The 14,678-nt window shown below is 43.5% G+C and overlaps 1 long non-coding RNA gene across 2 annotated transcripts in view; it reads right to left on the bottom strand.

Moving 5' to 3' along the window:
• The window catches only part of LOC136108992 (uncharacterized), a 57,800-nt gene that overhangs the window by 7,214 nt on the left and 35,908 nt on the right, over positions 1-14,678 (bottom strand). The window lies entirely within an intron of this gene.

Here is a 14,678-nt window from a genome sequence, read left to right as displayed (position 1 = left end):
TAAATGAAAAGGAAAAACCCATTAGGAAAAGCCAGCTGAGTGCTAAAAGGCCCCTAATCAGTGAAAAGTTTAAAGAGCACCGCTCCGAGAGAGGCTGCGGTGTCTTTCCAACACCTTCACAGCAATGTGTGAGGCTATGACATGTCAAAGTGAAGCCTCAAACACAGGCACTGTGCCAAAAGAACTGGTTTCGTTAGGGCTGAGGGGAACGTACATGTCCGGGTGGGTGGTGGGAGCGAGTTGCTTATGTGGAAACAACTGCATCAGGGCAAATAACTGCAAACAAATTAATGAGATTTCCCCTTGCTGGTTACAGCACACAGCCTTGGCTATTCTCCTCAGGCAAAAATGAAATGAGAGAGGTTTATCTACAGCTCAGGATTATACCTTGACCAAAGCAGGATCTTAAAATTTAAGGGCCAATGCAAAGCAAGGGGATCTCAGCAAAGACAGCTGGAGCTGAAAGGCAACGCTAGAAGAGGATCTGGTGCTGTGGAAAAAGCAATGCCCTCAAAACTGTTGTCTTCCTTCACGTCTGGAACAAACAAATCAGCCAACAGCTGGAGAAAGGGGAGAATATAGTTCAAGCTAAAATGCAGCCATCCAAGGAACTTCTCTCAGCTGCTGATAGCAAAGTGAGGAATGTCTGTTCACTTAAGCTAACTGAGGTATCTAATGCTTCAGTCTCTGGGCAGAACCCCCTATATTTCAGACGTCCCGCATCTAACATTTCACAAGTCCACCAAACTACAGATGTCAAAGCATAACATAGAAGTCAACAGACTGCTCCTTTCAGCGCCCCTATGAAGAAGAAAGATGCATGTTTTTCTTTCAGGGAGCAATCAAAATATTTGTAATGAATCTGCTGCTCTCTGAACTGTTTTTTTTGAAGTTTGATAGAAACAGGATTAGGTTTAGTCCTTTCTCCATCTTTTACAGTTCTTAATCCAGCATGTAAGGAAACTCGGGCACAATTTAGGCTCTAAAAAGTCCATATGCCACTCAAGTATGTGTACATTGCAGTCCTAAGGGGAGCACACAGATCAGGAAAACACACTCAGGCTAATCCTATATTGCCAGCTCAGCCTTTTGTGTGCACTGTACAGGCTTGTCTTCAACTCCAGGTCATCACACTGTATCCACAGCCTCATTCACTGCCACGACATCCTTCAGGATCTGTGCTCTCTATAGCTCAGTTCATCTACGTAATATCCAAACGTCATGGACGTGATACACTATTTGCCACCATAGCAAGCACAGCAGTTTCCAGCTGCTGCAGGTGGAATACGCTCTCGGAAGGCGCTTTGATTATTGAAACCAAAACTTTTAATTTTCCACAGAAGAGGAAAAGGATTGGGTGGAGGGCTCGGATTGGTGGCACAGTGTACTGTCACAGTAAATGTGATCTCTCTGCTGCTCAAGATGAAGAATAGGTAATCAAATGGGACTACTTGAACCAGAGGCAAAATGGAGACATGGAAGAGAAGGGTGTTTTGATACAACACTTTGAGCTGTTCTTTATGTTTCACATAAGCTGTGTAGATCCCACTCTGTACAGAATTCTAACACATCTAAGAAAGTGTCAATAATTTAAATTGTGCTGGGTTTCATATAGAGCCATACAAGATGTAGAATTCTCATTATGAAGAGGCTTTCAAAGTCCAGGGTTGTTCTGAATGGGAGCAACCTCCTCCCATCTCCTTGGAAACTTACAAGTCTCACGTTGTATTTTAAATGCCTTAGTGTCAAATTTTAAGAATTTTGCATTTATATGGAAAAGCAGAAAGGAATTTTTGGTGCTCTTAGAAGTCTTCCCATAACTCCAATTTTATTACAGAATAAAATTCTAGTGAAACATCCAAAACTGGGAAAGCCATGGAATTTCAGAGAAGCATCTATCACACATTGAACGTTTAATCACCAGACCCTAGATGAGATCCATACAGCTGGGAATGATTCAAGTACAAAGACCACAACATAAACTGAGTTTTCCTTGAAGCAATTAGAAAAATAAACTGATATGGAAGAATGAAAACAGCTGTGTTCTGCACCTTTTATCATCTATAACAGAGCTGTAGAAAGCCCCATTACCCTCATATGTGGGCAGAAGCAGCAGGTAGAGGATGAAACACCTTTGAATCAAGTGATTGTACTTTTTGGAACAGCTTCCCTCCCAGCCACAAAAATCTGAAATATCCAGCACACCTGTTGGAGCAGAAACATCATGCAACATGGGCTTTCCCAGGAAATCCTGTACTGGTGACAATGTGTAGACATGTTGCTAGAGTAAGACATCCCTATCTGGGCAAGGCTCAACCCACTTCAATTAACTCCTTGACAGAGGCCTTGATGAATTGCGGATTTCCGCATGGCTCTGCTGTCAGCCAGTCTGCAGGTCTCTTGTGCTGACCAATCCCAACCAGCCTTTCAGGTACATATATGCACACAGCTGCCCCCACTTTCCCTAGCTATATGAGCCCCACATTGAGGCCTTCATGTTAAGGCTTTGGGGTGTATTTTTGTGTGTGTTTGTTTTTTAAAAAGCTCTTTGGGCTTTCTAAGTAGCCCACATTTAAGGAACTACTACTCATCTCCAGAAGAAGTTTCCAGCTGCAGTAGCCTGCAAGGTAAGAAGGATTTTCTTGTGCTGATAAACTTTTCATGAATGTATTGCTATGTTGGTATTTTTTCTGCTCTTCTACATGGTGATTTGGTTGGTTGTGGTGTTTGTTTTTTCTTTTTAGAAGGATATGTGCCAGTCAAGGATGTAACAGACTTGCTTTCTCATAGGGAGTTGTACAAGGATCGTAAAACCATACCTGTATGTTAATGACTTGGTTTTTTTCCTGGTTAGGTGACCCATTGGGTTTGGACAACTACTGTGTACTTCTTTGCAGTCTTTTCTGATGGAAAAGCCTTAAGCTCGTGTAGGCTTATAGAAACAGTACTTGCTTATGAATATGTGGAAGTAAGCAGCTCCTGTGCCCTCTGTATTGTTTTGCCTACAAAGGTACTTGAGTACCTCACGGGTTGATAAATAGAATAGTCTTGGAATCCTCTCCCTGAACTGTGGTGGAGCAGTTGAGACTAAAACTGAAGGTAGAGTGCAGCCAGCCTTCTGTTTGCCAGCTGCCTACCCTTGTACTCCAATGCTATTATTTGAAAGTTTTCGCAGGCTTTCTGCCTGGGATTGTGGCTGCTGCTCCTGCAGGTTTGTCCAAAGTACAGAAGGCTACAGAACAGCACAGTGTGCAGAGGTTCTGCCACAGCTCATGAGTCTTGGCACCTTGCATTTGGAAGCTGTGAAAAACAAGGCTTGGTGAAGGGTGGCCACTGGGGCTAGCCAAGGAAGAGTGTTTGGGGCTGTCTCCTGGCAAGCTACTGGTTTGTTACCTTGTGTTGTCTGTTTCTAGGACACACATTAATTCTAACTAAGTTGCAATTCTTTGACTTGAGTTAGGTTTGGTCTGAATTTGGTTAGGTTAGCTTTGAATTTGACTGTAAATGTGCTTATATTCCTCCAGAAGGAACTTAAAAAAATTGTATATTATCTATATTTTGCTCAGCAGATATTACTCTAACTTTCATTTGGAAAAATAATCAGGTCCCCTGACTGGACCTCTTTAGAACGAGGTATCTACCCTCTAAATGATAAGTGGTTTGTAGCTCTTTACAGTCCAATCTAGTCAGGGTCCTGAAAGCAATCTAAGATCAGAACTGAAGCACCTAATCATCATTCTCTAATACAGCAATAACCTCCCCCTAAAAGAGAAACTGAAACACAGAAAATGGAATTGACTTGTCAAGAGTTGCTCAGGAAGTTCAGAAAGCCTAATTGGCAGTGCTGACCTCAGTTTTGATTCACAGGTCTATACTTTTGGGTACCCTTCCCTGCCCTTTCTTTATCTTCACCTGTAAAAGAAAAAATAAATCAGCTTTGGAGATAAGTATTTGTTGTTCATCTTTCATGGACTGAAATTTGAGTCCAGAAAAAGCTTGCTGCCAAGTACTTGCTAAAGAACTGGTGGTGCTTTTAATGACAGCAGTGCTACCTGTATGGCAAGGAGACAAGAGTGAGAGAGGCCAACCGTAAATGCTGTGGCAGGAAGCCTTCTGTCCTATTTGACATCTATCCTGTAGTCCCACCCTGCTTTCAAGCGCCAAGCACAGCCCCTCTAGTAACCAGAAATCTGTGAAGCACTTGGCATTCTGAAATGCTTTAGAGATGCACTGAAAACCATATGGAGGGATGTATAAAAGGAGACATAAATAGATCTTACGCACAATTGATGGTGAAGCTTAGGGTGGGAAAAGAGCCAGAAAAGTATGCACTATCATTTTCTGGTTTTTGGTTTGTTGTTGGTTCGGGTTTTTTTTGTCTTCCAAGTTCTTCATCATGAAGTTTTAGTGTAGTTAGTCATGACCTGTCTGACTAGGAGCGAGGTTTTGCATTTCCTCGCCAGCCAGGAGTGAACAGTCACGGTGCTACCACCAGCAGCCCTGCAGCAAGCGGCTCTCCTGCCCAGCTCAGATGGGGATCTGTCACTTTGCAGAAGGTCTCTGCTGTCTCTTGGGCAGCAAGAGTCTGGGAGACTGAACAATTTGTGACTCATGTACATCTTTGGAAGACTGAGGGTCATAAAAGCCATTCTAAATGGGTGCTTTACTGACAGTGCTCACCTTTAATGGACTTTTTGTGAAGTTACAGCTCGGCTTTTAGGCCCTTTTTGCAATTCATCACTTAATCCATACACGCTACCTTGGCCAAGAGTCGGACAATGGGGCCCACTGTGTCTGGTTTTGTTATGGAGCAGCCAGAGTGGCTTTTAAGGAAAACAATGTATCTGAAGGAGAAAAATGTAATCACCTTGAATTCCCAACTGATTCAACTTAAGGCAGCTTTGCAGACACTGGTATGTGCAATCAATGAAATCAAAATTGAAGCCACATAAGTATGGCAGAAAGGAGTAAGAATGTATATGCCTTTGCATGTATAAAATATGGGGGGAGAAAATGCGCAGGGAAGAAGGAAACAACTATACACAGAGCTAGGTCTGGAAAAAGACCATTTTCCTATGATATATTTCATGATTAAATATTAATATAGGGTATACTAGATTGGCAAGGAAGTTAGCTGGGCCCCCAACTTATTTCAGGGCTGTGTAAAGCGCCTTTCAAAAATCATGTGTCTTCTGGGACAGATCAATCCTATAATCCATTTGTCAGTTCCCTTTAGGAACTGGAAGTGAAAAGAGGGTAAAACTGATCCCCCCCAACAGTTTTTGAATGGTGCTGCACAAAGGATACATGGAAACATGTGAGCCTGGGGTGCCTTGGTGGCAAAAAGCAGTACAAACCCTGCTGAGACTTAGAACAAATCAAACCTGCCTAACTCTCCTGCTAAAGAACACTCAGAGACAAACGGAAAAGGTGTATATAAACACTTATTTGGAGGGAAAGGGAAGGGCTCCTTCTCTAGGCACCAAGGAAAGGTGCAACTTGCCTTCTGGCACTGCTGTCGATCTTGACAGGAGGCAGAACCTCACTGAAATCTGCTTGTGATCCCACACATGCTTCCTCCTGCCAGGGTGCTGGCTGCTGCAGAACCAGTAAGAGCAGGGACACCTGGTACAGAGAAGGACTGGGCTCCAGTAGTAAAGGAGTATCTGTACTACCACCTTTTGGCTCAGGAAGCCTGGGAAGCTGTCACTTCAAGGTGGGGCACTCAAGACCACCTCTGGCAAGGGTAGTCTTTGTTTTCCGAAAACCTGAACTGTCAAATTAAGATTGTTTTTTAAAATTAGATGACATTTTTGGCTTAGGTTCCAGTATAGCTTTCCAGGTTAGCTTAACATCTCTGGAGGCTTCTAGAAGCAATTCAAAAGATGAAAGTCAAGCCTCTAGAATGCCAGTGGGGAACACTATACCTTGTTGTGAAATTTAGCCCACTCTAATTTGGCTCTAGGTACCTAAAACCACAAATTTGGCAACCAAATAATTAGGTGGCCAGTTCAATATTTTACAGAGTAGCAACCACTGGCCTCAGTTAATTTTCTTTCAACAGCTGATCCCTTTCTACACTGTCATTCCACCCGCGTCCTGATCTTATCAGGCTTTCAGTCTTCCAAAGGCCCTCCCCTGGAAAGGGAAACAGGACACACTCCCCTCCCGAACATAAATGTGTAACAGAAACCAAAGCAGGTAACAAGAATTCAGCAACAGTGACAGTTGCCTGCTGAGACTGAAGCCTGAAGACTGTGTGCAGTCAGGCTGTTGAAGCACTAGTTCCATTTGCTTTTTGTCTCACAGCCCCCCACACCTGCCTGCCATTTAGCTGCCTCTGAAGGCCGGCCAAGGGACATCAGATCAAATAATAAAAGCCACATTGAAGCAGTGTTTCAGCTGAAACAGTATGAGTGGAGGTGAGATGGGGACTGGAAAAGGTTCCCTATAAAAGAGCCCACACATACATGCGAGAAGGTCATTAACTCGTGCCTTGTGCTATCTTTGCAGTCTCCGCTCCCTCTCTCTCAATTATTACATCAGAAGGAAATGAGAGAGCACTTTGCCAAATACTAATGGACTTGATGTTTTCATAATCTCAAGTGCACAACAATCAGAGCTGTTTATTTTCCAAAGAAGATGGGAACCAGGGGAGGAGGCTGAAGACTGCAAAGAGGTTCCAGAAAGCTCGAGCCAGTTCTATATTCATCTCTTGCTCCATCTTTAGCTGCCAGGCTGATATTTATCTGAATCATTCACTAGATGAGGCCTTGTGCTTCCACAGGAATGTGTTAAAAGCCTGCAGAACTACTAAGAGGCCTTGGAGAAACTGTAATATTGTTGTTCTGTTAAGTCATCTGTGCCAGTCTGTTAAGGAGGGGGAAAAAAAAAACCCTTACAGAGGTGGGCTGAGACTGAAAAACAAGCATCTAGGAACACTTGCAGTTACAGCTTGAACACTTTTTTCTGGGGAAAAAGGTGATATGAGTAGTGAGATACTGTCCTGTAGCCAGTGTTCCCAAGCTATTCACTATATAGCAACTGACAGTACGTGCCCAAGTTTACAAAACACTTTAGAATCCCACTGCAGCTTTAATTAAGAAGCTTTAATCTGCTTTTTGTATGTCTGAATGTAGTGATACTGCTACATGTTTATTCCTGAAGAGTAGCAAGAACCATTCCTGGATGAAATGTGGTGCTGAGGAGACAGGGGAGGATATGACTGATCTGACAGGAGGGTCTCTGTAGCAGCATGAAGGAGTCAATTCTGTTTCTTGTTGTCAGTATCCAGGTTCCCCAGAACCTGAGAGCTGAAGCCTGCATGAAATCCCAGGTCTTGTTTACAGAGGGAGCCTAATAGGATACTTGTACATCCTCAAATCTATGTTGCTGTACACACATTGAAGTTCCCCCAAAGTCAGCTCAGACTTGTGAGGCTTCCAAGCCACTGTAGTCACCAGGCTGTTCTATTTAGTGGACTTGTAGAGAGAATTCTAGTCCCCTGGCTGGTGTGTGACTTGGGGGAGCTGTGGGAGGCATTTGCTTTTACTAGGAGGATGAAGGACAGTTCATCCTCTTCCTTGCTGACTTTACAAGTTCTGCCTTTGACAGGGGCCTTAGATTCTCAATCCCCATCAGAATGTAAGACACCAGTAGAGCGAATGCACGCACAGGGGCTCCTATGCAAATGACTTACCCAGTCACACCAGAACAATCTTCTAAGGATCCCCAACAGTATCTAACATTCTCATACGAAGGCTTTACGTAATTTAGGAGGGTCTTTGGGTTGAACTGGGACTTAACAACTTTGCTGGCATGTGCACGTATTTATACCTACAATCAGCTCTCAGCAACTGACTGTTCATGTATACAGGCACACGCTGGGGGCCTGGGACAATTCTGCATCAGGTCAAGAAGGAGTAGGGCTCTTCATTACCACTGCTCAAGTATTTTTCCCCACAATCTTAGCAGATTCCAGCTATTTTGTACAGAAAAGAGCCCATTCTTGTCTCCTACGAATTCAGTATCTGTTGTGTGCAAAATCAGCAAGGTTCCTGACAGTAAAACACAAGATTGCCCTGTCTGCTTCTCTGAAGACCGAATAAAACAGACTTCTAGTAGGGATGAAGTTCCTGGACCCCATATTAGTATCTAAAGGAAAAGGCTATTTATAAATGGTGATTGTGAGTGTTGGATGAGGCAGAGGCAGCTGCGGGAAACAGCCGGCGCCATTGCTCAGGCACAGCAGCTGCTGCAGGGAGTCACCGGGAGATGTCGCCGCAGCCCCAGGGCTGGGGAGCAGGAGGGTCCCCGCCAGCCGCCACTGCCAGTTGCAGTGTCACACAGGGCTCTGCACCCGCTGCAGCGGTGGTGTTTGCCCACACTTGAAAAACTGGTGTCTAAAATGGGGTCTATGGGACAAGTGAGTTTCCAAGGTTAGACCTAGACTGCCTGGGGTGCCCCTTTGTGACAGCGGGTGACAGCAACAAGTTGAAGCTCCCTGTGCAAATCTTTCATCTGCATGTTCAGAGTTGTTTGTGCATGTGAGATTTTACCTGGCAGCCTGTAGGCCAGGGCTGAAGGTGTGGGTCTGTGCCTGCGGACTGCTGAACCTGCTGCCAGCTGGGATGCCTTCGGTCCTGCATCCTTTGTATTAAAGCCTAATAAATGTCCAAGTACAGAGGGATTTTGGACTCAGTCTGACAAAGGATTGATATTTTGCATGCAGAAGAGATCTTGTAAAGATCTGTTGAAGCAGACACAAATTTAAAGAACGCTTTCACTGAGGACATAGTTGTCTTGGAATCATGAGACTGCACCACGAGAGTGGGAGTCAGGACTGCACATCTTGTGGACATCTTGTCAGGAACTCCATGATTTTTCAGGTGTCATGAGTGCCATTAAACTTTAATAAGAAATTTAAATAGCACTTGGTTTTTTGCTATCAATGCTATAATTTTGTTGTACTTGAAAATACAGCACCCAGTACAATGGATTTCTCAGGACTTTCTGGTATTGTGGCATTTTCAGAATGCAAACTGGGTAACAGTGGATAATCTAGGGCAGAGGTGAGTTATAACATGCACATCAGATTGAGAATCTACCAAAGATGTATAACATGGGGCAATCACTCAGGTTCTTTGGGGCAGGTACTTGGAAAAGTACCCAAACCACATCATGATTGGAAAATCCATTCTCTGAGAGAAAAGAGACAGGGATGCTTTGTGGCCCATGTGGATCCTCCCTTTAGCATTCACTTGCGTACTCCGTATTAGAAACTTGGGGAAATTTCTAATTCAATGAAATGGACCATCTCCTGCTCCTTGGTGGAGTGTTCCTTCAATCAGAACCAAAGGTTTCTCAATAATTCCCACCAAAAAGTGTGTTAATGAAAAGGAGAGGCAGATGGCATCACTGAGGGCTGGGCCACATGGGCAGCAGCTATACAAGCACATATACCCTGAGAGCTGGTCCCACACCGCACCTGTTCCTGGTCCACAGCCCTGTTGTACTCTTCTCTCCCTTGTTCTTCTCTCGAGCAGCCTCCCTGAGGTTATACCTGGTTCTTCCTATCATTCTGTAACAACTCTTTTCAGTCCTAGACACCTGCTGGTGGCCCCACTGAGACATCAAAGCACCTTGTTTACTGTTTTCAGATTCCTTCTCCTAAGTATTTCTGGATGCAACATTTAGGAGTTCCCCTCCTAGGGGTTTTGCTTGCATTTTAGCTCTGAGATTTCTGTTAACTTTGCCCCACTTTTTTCCTCCCTTAAGAATTTAAGTACATAGCTCAGGTAGGTACTTGCCTCACTTTAAGCAGTGGCCAAGGGCTATTTAATGGTTTGGTTTTATACAAATCGTGCTGGCTGCCTAAGGAGCTAAGTACCTGCAATACATGGTAAAAGCACAAATTCTTTAGTTAAAAATAGGTTTGTGTTTAAAACAAACTAATGTACACCCAGTACTTTTATCAATGATGGCCAGACCAAAGCTGTCCAGCCCAAATCAGCCAGCTCCCAACTGTCAAAGCTTTCCTCCTCCTTTGGGCAATTGTTCTGACAAGAGTGTGGGGTGGGGGGAGAGAGTGTGGATGGTGTCAGTTTCTAGGTTAACAGTTTTTTGGAATCAATAGTAAGGGACAGGAGTAGTGGTGTGGTTCCAAGCTTTTTTGTTTACAGCTACTTTAGAGCATAGCGGGGTTTTTTAGTGTTAGAATATTCTTACTGAAGCTTTGCATGGCTGGAGTACTTGAATTCCTGAAATTGTACCAAGTGATTACTGCCCCTTCACTTGGGACAGTTATGTAGCTTTTCCTTGCTGGAACTTTTATATGTTGCATCCTCTCCATTATAAGTGTGGCGGGGGAAGATGCCCTAGAAATGGATGAAGTACATGTGTTTAAATGCTGGTGACAAAAGGAGGTTAACATTTGCAACCAACAAACATAATTTCTTTTGGTGTTAAATTATTCTCTCACCACTTGATGGTTAAGTATCTGATACTGAAAAAAAGTCTGGTTTTACCATATTGTGAGGCATTGCAGGATTCTTCTCTTTGGTATGTGTGTACCTCAGTTAAAAGTGGCCAATCTGCTTGCTGGGGCTCCCCATGTTGTCTTCTGTAGTTCTGCTCATGGTCCTCCTACATCATAGGACTACATACAAACCTGTGTCTGTTGAGAGCCCCAAGGAAAGAAGGGCTGATCCAGCTGTGGGACACTGAAGTTGTTCTCATAGGCTGCTCCTGATTAGAAAATGGAAGGTAGGATGCCTTAGAACAGGAATGGCCTATTACAGGGGTGTCAAACTCATTTTCACTATTCCTACATTTATACAGTCCTAAAATTACATTCAGCCCTTTGAAGGCAATCATGAGGCTGATATGGCCCCTGGTGAAAAAGAGTTTGACACCCCAGGCTTATTAGGTAATCATTCTCACAGGAGGGGAAAAAGTATTTTAAAACATTAGCCCTCCCCCTGCAAACTTAGTAGCTTGATGGTTTTTATGTATATTTTTAATGACACTACAATTGTGGGTTAATAAGACTCACAGACTGTGGCTCCCCTTAGAAAGGCTGAGTAGAGGTGGGGTAGAGTGGCACTGAGAGCTAAACATTTAGAAGAAAAAAGTGTAATGGAAGACATGTAGGTAAATATTCTGCAGCCTTGTGACAGCTTTGGAACAGTGTTGTCCAGCTGCAGCATCACCCAATAGAAAAATATCTGAAGGTCACATTTTCAGCTTCCCAGAGCACTTGAATCTAGGGCAAGTGTTATGGGGACAGATCCAGGTCTGCTGCTCTGTGTGGCATTCTTCCTTTTGTGCATCACCATGGTAAACAGTTAGGGTTGCCAGGAGCTGGGATGCATTGTTTGTCTCACTCCCTCATCTGCTCTCCCCCTCCTTCATCAAATGCTTTCTCGGTGATTAGTTACTGAGTAGAAGGGGCTCCAGTTACCACGCAGCCTGCCATCTCTCCTCATTTTATTGGAACTAATATCCCACCTGCAATGATAAGGTTTAAACTTGTTTAATCTCCCAGCTTAGTTGTGGCGTTTTAATATTTTTAAAATGGTTGTTTCAGAAAAAGGGGGATTTAAACAGGTTTTGAATAAATAATAAAAGCCCTTCTCACAGGTTGCAATGCAGGCTGGGAGGCATGAACCATTTTCATCAGGTCAGATTTCACATTGGGTTATCCCAAGGTGGCCTGACTTTGTGGCTATGGATTTACAATGAAACAGTCAGATGCAAAGCAGTTTATGGAGGAGAAACTGCTTTAATAATGCATTTCCTGCTCAGCAAACAGCAGATACAATGACATTCATGGGGAATAGGAAAGGGAACAAAATCTCTCAGAAAAGGAACCTGTTTGTCCCTGGAGTTTAATAACTTTTTTGTTCCTACAATGTATTTGGGGAGATAAAGGCTGACCTGAGAGACATCAGAATGCACAGCATTCAGGTGAGAAATAAGAGAAAGGTTTCTAACATCTTGGGCCTGGTAAGCTGAAGCCCCATCTGCCTTGTTTCAAATTTAAGGGAAGGGAAATAGGTTCTCATTTCATGGTGAAATTTCACTGGCATAAACATTAAGAGTCTCCCTGTGGAATAGGCTGGATAAAGTACATTGTGCTGACTTGTAGAACACCCTAGTTTGTCTCCCACTCCTTGTGTCCTGGAGCAGGAATGCTGTGGTCAGTCTCAAGAGCAGGACTGCTTGTGACTCCTCTGAGCCAAATCAAAGCCACAATACCAGATATTCACAAAAGTCTTGGCCTCTCAGTTCAAGTCATCAGTAGGCACTACAGGCTTACAGAAGCATGTGTGCATCACTGTGGTTGTAAAGCCCGTAAAACTAGGTAAGACTTTTATAGCTTTGTTTAAGACAGTTCTTGCTTCTCCTGCATATTTAGGCACAATTTGTGTTGAAATCTGAGTCAAGCACAGTGAATGAAGTAGAAGAGGCCTACCTTTTTTTGTTTTAAAGGCAAAAGCCTGCCAGAAAGCAGCCAACTGATCTATTGCTCAGTTTCAGAAGAGCCCAAGCAGCACCAACTGGATGACCTTGGTGCAGTGCAAGTCTATTCTTACAGTCCCAGAAAAGATAAGGGGGGCATTGAACTGTTATAATGTTTATATTTCTGTTCTGGCAAAAAAGCCCCGTCAAAGAACGATTCTGTGTCCTGTTTCTAACTCAGAGCAGAAAGGAACTTGGCTGCAGTCAGCTTCCAGTGAAGGAAGAACCATCGTGCCTCAAAGATGGATCTTGCCCGGCACTAAGCTTATTCTTGCATAGATGAGTTTGGAAGTGCAACTCATACAAACAAAACCAGCTATAACTAGATGAGTTAGCCATGTCACCCCACATGGCCTCCTCACCAACCTCGTTAAGAAGAGGTGGACAGATAAGTCACTTTGGGTAGCAATGAGGGCAGCAGAGAGGATAAAATTTTCATTGGTGTGTAAACCCCTCGCTTACATAGCTAAAATACCTCTGAGCTCCTCCAGGAAGCCTTTATGGACAAACCAGCAAAGAAGAGCAATTTATTTCAATGTATAATCATATTTCCAGTATTCCTACCTATTCAACATAAACAAACATAGGGCAAAAACATGTGAAACCCAGATGAGATGATAAATTGATAACACAACAAACCACTGCCTCCATTGCACCTTCTATTTGAGGGAAAACAGGCTGTTTCAGGCTGATTTCAAAAGCCCTACTCTAGTTTTGCATTGCCTTGAAGTACTATCCGTATCTTGTTTAGCAATGCCACGGAAGTCAAGTACTGACTTGCTACATATACTGTTAAGTTTGTGAAAAGCCCTGTGGGCAGAACCTAAATACCCTGAACTGCAGTTGTCTGCCCTGACATAAAAGCATCCTTCCTCACCAAAACCAAACAAAACCCACACCTGAATTCTTTCTGGAGAAGATGTGGTATTGCAGGCTGAAGGGGATGTATAAAACAGGAAAGCTTTTTAAAAGGAAGAGTAGGATAATGGGGAAACTGGGACCCATTTGTCTACTACAATGAAGGTAGGGAAGAGCTGAACAGGATATGCCAATGAAAAGATAGGTACATCACTTCAAGGATCAAAAAGGGGGGAGGGCGGGCAAGCAGGCTTAAAGCATCGATATTGAAGTGGAACTTGAACTGCAGGACAACCAAACATCGTTCCATGGGTTCGGAGTATTAGGGAACTGTCTATATATTTAGTTATCTCCTATCTATGGAAGAAGCCAACTTTCTCATCATATGATGGCAAGATGCATTAGTCTGAATATGCAATCCCTGAAGAATGTTTAGGTTTTTGTTTAAATTAATCCCTGATAGGCGGCTGCTCAATTTTGTAACACAAACACCATCACTGTAAGACAACCATAAGTGAATCTCGCTTCAAATGCCTGTGATGTTCACATGTGTTTGTTTTCATGGGGATAATTTGGTCTTGACTTTACCAGGCAGGGGTTGTGTGAGAAGGACCTGTGTGTACAACACAGTTGGCTAATAAGGGAAGGTATGTGGCAATTCCACTTTCTGGAAACGTACAGGGACTTGTCTATGTATGTCAAACCCCTAAATACTGGAGAGTTCTTGTGGGGCTGGTGGGAGGTTATCTGTGCATGTGACCCCTCACCCAGTAAAGTCACTGTTTAGACGCCACCACCCCTGAGTAAGCAAGAGATGGACAGAGAAATGGATGGAGAATTGATTTGTCCAGTATGTCACATGCCACTGCCAGGATGAGAAATGCAATTCCACTCTGATCCTCCTCTCTCTGGTGCTGAGTGTCTTTCTTATTAGGCTGTGGGGGGGATGTTCTATGTCCCATGTAGAGTAAATAAGCAAGAAGTACCACTGAATAACTTGTGTGTTGCATCAGTAGGAGCTGAAATTTGTTTGGGTGGTGTTTTCTTTCTGGTTGAGAGTGAAAAATCTGACGGATGCAGATATAGATACAGAAAACAGGTCATTTAAACATGTAGAAACTGTAATCTGCACAAGTGGGTCCAGAATGCTACCAGTCTGGTTTGCAAACAGTTTAGCCAAGGAGCCAGCAACTGAACATGACTCAAAACAGGAGAGAAGAAAACCCAATGGAAACAGCCATTTGTGAAGCAGTAATTACTTCTTGTTTAAGTGGAAGGTCACTGAAGGAAAGTAGTGT

The sequence above is a fragment of the Patagioenas fasciata genome, chromosome 17 (assembly GCF_037038585.1).
Source record: "Patagioenas fasciata isolate bPatFas1 chromosome 17, bPatFas1.hap1, whole genome shotgun sequence".
In the NCBI taxonomy this organism is placed as follows: Eukaryota; Metazoa; Chordata; class Aves; order Columbiformes; family Columbidae; genus Patagioenas; species Patagioenas fasciata.
The sequence above is the reverse complement of the archived record's forward strand: the minus strand, read 5'-3'. Positions and strand labels throughout refer to the sequence as shown.